The sequence below is a fragment of the Pinus tabuliformis genome, chromosome 8 (genome assembly GCF_031772625.1).
Source record: "Pinus tabuliformis cultivar Carrire ecotype Pingquan chromosome 8, CPIR1, whole genome shotgun sequence".
Lineage (NCBI taxonomy): Eukaryota > Viridiplantae > Streptophyta > Pinopsida > Pinales > Pinaceae > Pinus > Pinus tabuliformis.
Genome location: NC_142294.1, coordinates 1,901,527,968 through 1,901,539,522, shown reverse-complemented (window position 1 = coordinate 1,901,539,522; position 11,555 = coordinate 1,901,527,968). Strand labels below are relative to the sequence as shown.

Below are 11,555 nucleotides of genomic sequence, written 5' to 3'. Positions count from 1 at the left end.
AGGGACAAGCATGAGGAAACACAAGACAACCAGACCTCCTTGTCAGTCAATGGCATGCCCCTAACGAAATGCAATGAAGTGGAACAAGCGAGAGACCTAAAAATGATATGCAAAAGCGAAAAGATCTCTGACGGAGGGTTGTAAGGACCGACTCTAACAGGGTGTACAAACTTCCTGGGGTGTACATCCAACTGAAACAAAGACCTCCGAACAATCATGCTCCACACCCAATAGAGATCGGGCAAAGAGGAAGCTCTGGTTAAACCAGAGGAAGTATGTCAAGACAATACTACCGAGGTTTAATATGCAGGATAGTAAATCAGTGAAGGTTCCTATTCCTGTAGGTGTGAGGTTATCTGCTGAACAGTGTACCAAGACACAAGAAGAGGAAGAGGACATGTCCCGTGTTCCATATGCAAGTGCAGTCGGTAGCCTGATGTATGCAATGGTCTGTACTAGACCAGACATTGCACATGCAGTGGGAGTATTGAGCAGGTTTATGTCAAAACCGGGGAAGGAGAACTGGACAACAGTGAAGCGGGTTTTCAGGTATTTGCATGGCACTAGTCATTATGGTTTGTGCTACTAAGGAAGACCAGGATTGGACATAATGTTCGATATTCGTGGCTTTTTTGATGTAGACTGGGCTGGAGATCTAGATCAGAGAAGATCTACAAGTGGGTATGTGTTTAACCTATTTGGAGGTGCAGTCAGTTGGATGAGTAAGAAACAATCTGTAGTGGCACTATCAATTACAGAGGCAGAATGCATGGTAGCCACTCATGCAAGCAAGGAAGCAGTTTGGTTGCAAAGATTGTGCTCAAGTATGGTGTTAGTACATGGAGCTATAAGGATAGACTATGACAGCCAAAGTGCAATTTTATTGGCAAAGAACCCCGCATATCATTCAAAGACAAAGCACATTGATGTTCAATATCACTTTGTGAGGGATATGATAGAAGACAAAAAGGTGTTGCCGGTAAAGGTGGATACTTTGAAGAATACTGTAGATGCATTGACAAAATCTGTGAGCTCTGAGAAGTTCTCTTGGTGTAGAGAGACAATGGGCGTTTCAAGGCTGAAAAAAATGACTAAGCTATCTTGTGGCCCCTTGTGGAAAGAAAACAACAAGTGGAAGAATGTTGGGTTGTGTTATATTCTTTCCACGACTAGCCCACGTAGTTAACTGGGGGGTTAGAGGGGGAGCGGAACCCCCCATCATTGCGCCGATTGTGTAGCGGGCAGGAGGGGGGGGGGGGTCATAGAGGGTTTGAGGGGTACCCGTAACCCCACTTTATGGGGTCCCGGGCAGCGCCCTAGAAAATTTTGGTTTTGGACCCTATGTTAGGTTGGGCAGACCCACCTATGGTTTTGTGCATTATTTTCGCACATGTTTTTTGGACGCAATGGTTTTCAGTCCATGGTTTTGAACGCGATGGTTTTCGTATTGTAACATTGAAAGGAAAATAATGAAAAATCAAGCTGGTAGTCCTGGTTTTGGGATCCAGCGGAAAATCTTCGTGTATATGTGTTTTATGTGTTATTCTCTCGCATTGTTTATTTCCCGTGTTTTAGAATTCGTATGCAGGTAATTTTTGTACGGGGTTAAAACCTACACATAATAAGGCAGGCTTCTTACCTTTGACGATACACATCATGACGATTTAGTCATCATAGTATAGCGCATCGTAGATATTTCATGAAATCGATTATGCCAATGTTCCAATTCCTCATCTAAATCTGATGTGCAGGAACTTTCGCGGTCCCATGTAATATGTCCATCAGTTGTCAGATTCACCAAATCTTGATTTCACATCGTTATCTTATAAATCTGGTCCAAACTATCATCACCTTCATAATCATGGAACGGTTCCGTATAGTGCAATCTTTTTGCGGGGTCCAAAGGTACTACTACGAGGAGCAGTTTCCTCTCAAATGACATTGTCTTCTTGTGTAGATTTATCACCCCATTCATATCAATAGCCCAATCAATCCCAAGGAGTGCGGGGTAGGGATTGCTGTCATCGACAATCTCTATCACTTCGAAATCAGCCAACGTGCTTATGTCTTCAATATCTATTGTCACTCCCTGCAATCTTCCGATGGGGATGATCTTTTTTTGATTCACCATTCTTAATTGAATCAGAGACCATTGTAGCACAAGTCTCCCCATCCTCTCCCATGTCTTCTTAGGAAAAACATTCTCATCTGACTCAAGATCGAGAATAACTTGGTCCATTTCATACTCTCCTATCTGTGCAGTGAGCCTCATCTCACACCCTCTCCTTGCCTTATGCTTAACAATCTTCCTGATTACGTGGGATCCATCAGGAGAATTTTCTTTTCCAGAACACTTATTTATCAGGTCCTGTAATCCTTTCACAACCTTGTTATCGTGCAACAGCTTCATATAGGTCTCCAAGAATATAGTAAGCATAGAGGGATCCATTTCTTTAGATAGCTTATCCTAACTTCCTAAGGTAGAGGCCTCAGCGAAGCCTTTCTTTGCTTCGGTAAACATTTTCATCACGTGCTCTAGATACCTTCTGGAGCTTTGCAGACCCACTCACTTTCTTCAGGCTGCTTTCCCTTGTCTTCACCAGTCGTCACTCCGCTTCGTAGCAAAATATTCATAGTAGGATCCTCTTCTCAGGGTTCAACCCTCATCAACTGCAAGTTCTAGGTAGGCTACTAAGGTTGCGTCCTCTTTTTGTGCATCTTAGCTATGAGTACAAGGTAGCCTTTTGTCGCGTGGTTGAACTGAGTACAGTATCGGCACAACAGGTGCATCGGATTTGTACACTCTCGTGCGTAATGTCCTGGTACTCCACAGTTGTAGCAAATAACTTTCCCCCGACCCCTTGTAGTTGCTCCTCCACCTCGGCCTTATCCGTGACCCTAATATCCCCAACGCGCTCCCCCAACACCTTGATTTGGAGGCCAAGTTTCTGTCTGCATTCAATACATGGGCATTCTATCCATCATCAAGTCATAACTACGACTGTTGCTCTCATAGTGACTTACTTATTTGCAGAAGTTGTAGAAGAGTTGTTGCAGTGTCTATAGAAATTTCTGCAGTAAGTGGCAATTGTCTCTCACATGCTTTCCGGCTACCTGATAGATAGCGCATCATAGCATGGGCCCTATACTAGGCCCAACTTTAGCTTCCGATCTTAGAGGTATCCACCCCCCCCCCCCCCACAACATAATTCGGGAACACAGGGCAATGATCTTTATCATGCCCCTAACTCTTACATTTCAAACACCAAACTTCTTCGCGCACCTTTGGTCGAGCCGCTCTATCTTTCTTCAGAGTTTGGAATTCTAGGAAACGATTCTGAAACTCCATGTGAATCTTCTGAACTCTCAAAACAACGTCTTGAATCAGCAATCTCATCACAATTTCCAGGGCTTCTGCCTGGGTCCCAATCTTTTGCTGCAATAAAGCAACCCTTAATTGAGGAAAGAGCGAAGCCGCAAAGCATTCGCGGTGTTGCCCATCCGTAAGGTTCATCTTAGATTCGTGGATTTTGCATTTCAATCTCTAATCTAGCTCCCAGGGTGTCTCGCCAAGCTTCATCATGATTTCTTTGAATCCCACAATTGATTGTGCTTCAGACTTGGGTCTAATGAATTCCTTATTCAGTGCAATCTGAATATCTGCCAATGCAGTTGTCGGGTTATCAGTGCAATACTTAATGTGCCACGTTAGTGCACATTCCAGTAAGGCAATGACCAACGTTGGTTTCTTCATCTAATCATCTGTAATACCCTGAGCTTCCCATACGGCCTTCCTGACAAACCAAAACTTGTCTAGGTCCTCATTTCACAAGCCCTTGAAAATGGGAAATTTTATTGAATTCGCCATATTGAACAGTGGCAGAGGTGGTGGCAGTGTGGGCGAAGGTGTATGATGTGGAGGTGAGGATGGAGGTGGTGTGGGTGGATAAGGTATTCACGGGAACCCTTGCCTTATTAACTGGACAACGCTTTGTGGCGAAGCTTATGCTACTCCGTCGTCGTCGCTCAGAGGAGGTTCAATCAGCGGGCTATATTCAGGGCCTGTTCTTCCTCTATCCTTGAAGATCTTTCCACTTCACATAGCTCCAAAAATAAAGGTAATCGCATAACCTTCTTTTCGCACAAGAACATTTTAATCCAAGTATTCCAAGATCTTAAGTACTTACCTCATGGTCCCTTGAAGAAGCGTCGCTCTGCTTCACTGTAGTTGACCGAGGAATTGACCGCGAAATTTATCACAAATCCTCTAAGGACATGATCAAGCTAGTGATCAATGGCGAATGCGATATTACCTTTAGAGGCTTCCAATTTTCGCACTAACTACAGGTTCCAAACTATTGGACTGTCAAGCCTCCACCTTCCCTGGCCGTCTGCCAACTTCGCGATCCACTCATATAGTTCGATCGGGAAGGAACAAAAGAATATTTCGTGTATCTCTGTGTACATATATTTATCCAACCACTGTTCTTTCGTCAATCATGGATTTCTATTTTCTTGTGCCGCGAATTTGTGGATCTTTCTATCCAACCAATCCTCAATTTCCTTCTTGGTTGGATTCCAGTGATGCGACATCACACAGCTCTTTATGCAGATCCTGGTCCCAACAACAGAACAATTTGTTCGCTTAGGGGGTCCTGACCCATGTTCAAAGTTAAGTTTAGCCAAACAAATCCCTACACTACTAGCCCTTTCGGCATAAACTTGCGGAGCACGGACTGAAGTCTCACCTGAAGAAGTATGGGGGGATGTTGGAACCAATTTTCCAAACCATAGATTAGTGTAATGTCATTTTTATACCCTAGCTCTGCCTTCACACATATCGATAAGACTTTTAGGGATTATTGATATACTTCTCCTGATCGACCTCTAAACCTTCACAAAGTTTTACAATTGTCTTTCACGGACCCTAAACAGGTGAATCATCTACCTACGCACCTTTGTGATTACTTTTACTCTTGTATTTACCCAGATCAGCTTAAGTATTCAACAACTTTACCATGCATTAAGATGTTCTTCGTGTAAACAGATATTATTACTTGTGTTCAAATAACAATGTTAAACATTCACGTATCAATATAGTATTAAATCATAAACCCATTATTCATCATAACATAATCAAATTCATTCATAATTGGAGGTAAATAGCTCAAACACAAATATTTCCAGAATAATCTTCTTTATTAATGCTTCAGATCTTCTTACAGACTCAAGACTTCCCTGCGCACTCAGCTGCAGGGGTCTGCGCACACAGTTGCAGAATCTACTCTAGGCCTCTGCGCAGACAGTTGCAGAGCCTCTATTCTACTCTAAGACTCTTCACTCTTAGCTCCTATTGATCCATTACATCAACTATGAACTTACCTGGACTGTCTTAGACTCTTTAAGACTCTCCTTTTTATACAATCCCATTGTCCGCAAACCATGGGTAGATCTTCTAAAGCCAACACAACTTACATAAACAAAGTGTAAAACCCTTTTATGACACTTTACATCTGTGCGCTCTGTGACCATGACTTGTGGGGACTTTACACTTTACATACAAAAACTTGGACTTTTAGCCCCAAAATTGACCCTGTCCCAACAGAGATTTATAAACATATTTCTCAAAGGTGCGACCCAGACGATAATGCTTTTTGGTTTCATAAGACATGGAAATGGGATATACCTCTCAAATTAAAATGTTTTATATGGCTGGTGGTCCACAATAAGATTTTAACTTGGGATAATCTCCATAAAATGGGCTTTCAGGGTCCTCACAGATGTTCTTTATGCAAAGAAGGTTTAGAAGACATGGAACATCTATTTATGACATGTGCTTTGCAATCTTGGTATGGAGTGGGGTCCTTAAAATACTTAAAATACATGCAATCTAGAACATGGTTTCCATTTAGAGATGTCGTGCTCAGTTCTTTGAAGGTTTCAAGACATATTGTTCCCTTGCGTTTCTTTATTTTGTGGGGAATATGGAGAAGCAGGAATCAGAAGATTTTTGAACAAACATAACCAAATGCTAGACACGGGGGCTTCACTCAATGAACCTCCAACATATCGCATGCATTTGTGGCATTTTAAACAATACCCTTAATTTGACTACATATTTAAAAATACCTTTAAAAATCACATTATTTAACCCCCTACAAATACAAACCCAATACACCTTCCCAATTTAAAATACCCCTAATTTCCCTAGATATTTTAGGTATCCATTTTTTCATTAACATTATACCCCTTTATATTTTTTCATTAACTTTGAGCTCCACTTTTTATACCTACCAATATAAAAACCCTTCATCCCCTATATATCTCCTAATATATTATGCCATTTTTTCCTCAATATATATCCCCCAATATGAACCCACGTGGTATGGTATTGGTCTCCTAGGGAAGCCCCCACGATACTATTGGCACCTACTTAAAGATCTATGCATATTTTATGGAGATAGGGACAATGAAGGAGGAACAACCTAAGAGACAATTTCGATTCATGGAGCTATGGTCACACTTTCCTATTGTTTTTTTCATGGAGCATCCACTAATAGGGTTTGTAGAAGTGGGGCACATTTAGTTTTGAAGCTGGACAACACCTTCCATTTCAATTGGTATAGTGGCACAAGGTCAAATAATAGAGTTGAGCTAATCACACTTTGGGGGGCTCTTCTATGTGCTACCTATCTTGCAATTGAATATTTAGCTGTGTTTGGAGATTCGAAGGTGATCTTGGATTGGGTATAGTTGAGAACAAAATTTGGATTACCTTCCTTTACTTTTTGGATGTAATGCCTAAGATCTTTGATGAAGAATTTCTAGAGACTGGCCTTTAATAATGTCTATAGAGAACAAAATCAAGTAGAAAATCTCCTATCAAATAAGGGATGGACCGATGTTCTAGGGAGGATTTCCTACTAAGATTTTGACAAAGTAATCATTTTCCTCTCAGGGAGTTTTAACTTATAAAGGGATGCCCTTGACAATTTTTCCTTCATCTGATTTATTTTTCATCAGCCCATGACAGTTTCCATAGATCATGATATGTTTTTGTCATGTTTGAATCATATATGTTATATTTTTCATCATGAAGAATTTTAAGATCACATACAAATCTTTTGTTGTGAAGATTGATATAGTAGAAAATTGTCACAGATAGAAGAACTACAATTTAGAGTAGTAATATACTTAGAGATTTAGACATTTCATTTTGAGATCTCATATGTGACTCACTAATGCAAAGACATGAGCAATGAAATACTATAATATATATCTACTTTTTATTAATAAAAAATAAATATATTTTTTCTTATGAAAAAAATAAAAATTTAATCTATTGAAATATTATTTAACTTCTATCCATACTTGATTAATCAAAATTTAAAATAAATTTAATAATAATGTTCAATTTCCAATTCCACTCGACTAGTACACAGTACCTCATTCAATAGTGTTGTGAACCACACAACATGTAGTTACATAGAGTAGTCCCACCCAATTTTAAACTTAGCTTCATCAAAGAGCTCTAATTTTGATCCAGACCTGCACTGAGATCCCAGATGAACTTTTTGCAGCTTAGTTAATTGAGACACCAAATATCCAATGCTACTATGTACCACACGGTCAAAATCGTCAACTGTGGTTGCAATCTGACCTTCATCGTAACTGATAGCCCATTCGATTCATTAAACACGCTAATTTTTCTTTGTTCTAATCCCTCAGGGAGATTTTTAGTTTTGATTTGGAATCTCAGTTGAGAGCAGCCCAACTTATTATTTTTGGACCTCCAGTTTCAATAATCAATTATTTGTATTCGCACTAGGAATGTGAATTTGAAATTGGGTTATAAATACCTGATTTTATATCCCCACCGTATACATACATACATATATCTATCTATCTATCTATCTATATATATATATATATATATATATATATATATATATATATATATATATATATATATATCAACCCACATTGCATATAAATTCCACTAAATAAAATATATGATCTGTTATATATATCTATATATATATATATATATATATAGATATATATATAACAGATCATAGATTTTATTTAGTGGAATTTATATGCAATGTGGGTTGATTTTGAATCTGTGATAGAGGAAACTTCTGGAGCCATAGGAGGGCTCGTCAACACTACCATATTTTATTCTTTAGATACATGTAAGATGAAGTACCAGATACTAGGAAGTGATTCATGTCGGGGGTCGACAGAAATACAGGTCTGTAGCTCCGACTCATATTTGCCTTATAATTAATATGGATTGTTTCTTTTTTTTTTGGAATTGGTTTTGTAGAATTCAGTACCTCACACATGTATTTCCTTAGAAATCATCTGGGTTGAGTATTTTGAAATGGGTTTTTGTATCTGGTTGCAATTTGGGTCACTGGATCCTTGGGTTGGTGTGCTTAAAATTGGTGGAGTTGATCCTTCTGTAAGGATGTGTTGTATCTAGACAACGGATTGGGTGCATTGAAGATGGACACTAAAACTGACCCATATAAACCTTGCATATGTCAAATTCAGACAAATGGCCGACAGTCAAATATTAGAGATAGTTGCAACCCCAAGGTGCAAATAAGACCTTGGTTTAGATGGTTTTGTGCCAATAATCATTCATTATGCTTTGAATATTAAAGCTTGACTGAGATTGAAATGCATGCAACCTATATATTTTGTTATGGATGTTTCTTGATCTAGGATTTATTGTCCCAATCTGGAATTTGTGTTTGATTTTGAGTCTGAAAAAGAATTGTCTAGTCATTATGCTTTGGTACATAATTAATAGGTCCATGGATTCACCACCATTTTTTTGAGTTGTTAATTTGCATGGATTAAAAGTAACTCCATGTTAATTAGGCATCTATATTCTCACCATCTCATCATGGTTTAAGAGGGTTGCATTGTTTTCTTAAAGGTTTTTGGCCATCATAGCCTATTTGCTTAGCATTTTATCCATAATAGTCACAGTAACCTATGGTACTTTCCAAATCACCCCCTCTAGAGGTATCCACTGTTTTCTTAAAGTGTTTTTTACCATCATAGCCTATCTGCTTAGCATTTTATCCATAATGGTCGCAGTAACCTATGGTACTTTCCAAATCACCCTCTCCAAAAGTATCCAATAAACACTTTCACTATGGAATAGGATGCATCTATTTTAGGAATTAGGTCCTTGAACATCTTGACTACTATATTTTAGTCTGAGTTGGCAAAGGTCAGGGCTTAAAGGTAACTCCATGCTTATCAGACACCCAAATTGTTAGGTTGTCTTAAGAAGCTTGTGCTGGTTGCTTATGAAGTTTTGATCATCATGGTTTATTTGCCTAGGATTTTTCTCAAAATGGTCATCATGATTCTAAGAATTCACTGAATTACCCTCCCCAAAGAGATCCAACAGATAGTCTCACCATGGAATTGAGTTTCTTAGATCCATAAGTGTGCCTTCTAGGTGAATTCATTGCTCAGAGTAGTTGCAATGGATAAACTGTATATAGTATTTTACTATTTTGGATAAATAATAGATGTTATCATTTTTTAATTTTCAGGAGTACAAATATTTCTTCAAAGTTAGTGGTTTATAAAATAATAATTTAGTTATTTATCTATTTTGGAAAAACCCCAATACTTATATATCACTGAAAGGGATATAATTGTCATCTCTTCAAAGATTACATGCTAAGCTATCATTACATCAAAATAGCTTCATCCCTATCACCCCTATGCAAGTGTGGCCTCCATGAAATTTAGCTCACTTGTCTAGCTTGTTGTAGTCTTTTCTCAAGGCAATTAATTGAGTGGAACATTGAATAACTGTAGAATCCAAAAGCAAGAACTTATTAATTCTAGCTCTCCTTTCTTTGGGCAAATATTCAAAATTCTTGTCATATCTATTTTGCCATAGGAAAGGGAGGGAAACCATCTTGATTACGTACCAGACACTGCAAACATATTTGTTGTAGTACCATGGGTTCTTGCAAAGAAAAACAAATGATTTATTAGCATTGTTTGTGTTGGACACCTAATCCTCTAAGGGTTGGTGTGGAAGCTGAACAACCAAAAGGAGTCCAAGGTACCACTTGGAATATGAAACCAAGGGTCACTCCTCTATATTATAAATATGTATCATTGTGAATAAGAAAAGCAATGTAATGTTTATATTTCATATTGCCTTCACCATGTATGTGTTTGACATGGTATCAGAGCAGACGATATCTTGCCCTGCTCATATTTGAGCCACTAATTTTTGTGGTCTTTCTCTGTGTGTTTGTCAGACCTGAGCATTGTCTAAAATATTCCAGAATCTATCTGCACCGGTCAGAGCACAGATCCAAATTTCACTCTTTGCTCCTATAACTCCAGCTATTTTCTTGCCATTATATGTTGTCCCTATGCGTTATATCCATCCGTGCATTAGCTACGTTATGCACTAATTTTCTGCACAACCCAGTAGTTTTTGATATGAATTGGCATTGATATATCTCCTGGGGTGTTGGCTGTTTTATTTCAATTAATGAATCCTTGCGCACTCTCCCTTTGAACGATGGTCTGAATTTTCTTCTCAAATTATTCCTTCTGTGTATCCCGTTTTTGTCCGAGGGAATTAATTGTCTATCACTGCATTTCTGAGATATGTTCCTGGGTTTAATTTATCTGTTGCTATTGCTCTTTTAATACATTTTCCTGCACTGAACCTGTGTAGAATGATTTGGTTTTTTCTTGTGAAATTGGTCGAGGGTTTTGCTTGAAAGTGAACACTGCCCCACATTAAACACTGTCTCAAAACCTGGCTTTGGAAATGATATGATGGATGGTACATGTTCTCTTGTGAATTGTGGAAGCTATGTGATTAAAGAGGCCATAGCATAAGCACATGAAGCGTTATATTTTTTGTATGATAGTTATGATGGGTGTTTCGATACATATGGTGCAGTGATTATGGAGCAATTTGCATTATATACACAACGATTGAACAAGTGAACTGGTATGTATGCTCCACTATATTGACTGATTGATGTGCATGAATGTTTGCTTTGGGCGATGGAGAAAGTTGGTCGGATGGTGCGTCTGCCTGAGATGTTCCAGTAATCATGTTCTTGATAAAATCACAATGGCCAGGGGCATCAATCACAGTGCAGTAGTATTTAGTTGTCTCAAACTTCCATAGTGCAATATCAATTGTGATACCACGTTAGCGTTCAATCACACGCAATATGGGTTTTCTCCTTTCCCATGATGAACTAAATGCTCTTACAAAAATGGCTGCCTTAGTCTGGAGAATCAGAAGCATCACAGAACAGCCTTGCAGTGGCATGGAGAGTAGAGAGACTCGCACAAGATGAAGAGGACAAAAGATTGATATCAAAGCCATTGTTGGTGGAACACCTAGCCTTGCATGAAACCAAGTTATTGGACTGCTCAAGATCCTTTGGCATCTTTATCTATTAACTGATTTGGGTATCACCTCATAATTGCTCTCGGACGTCGAAAGGAAGTGCTCCTACAGGGCTAAGTTGTTCAGT

The 11,555-nt window shown here is 38.8% G+C and overlaps 1 pseudogene; it reads left to right on the top strand.

Moving 5' to 3' along the window:
* The first annotated feature begins 8,104 nt into the window (after positions 1–8,104).
* LOC149244016 (peroxisomal adenine nucleotide carrier 1-like) overlaps positions 8,105–11,555 on the top strand; it is a 71,742-nt pseudogene continuing 68,291 nt past the window's right edge.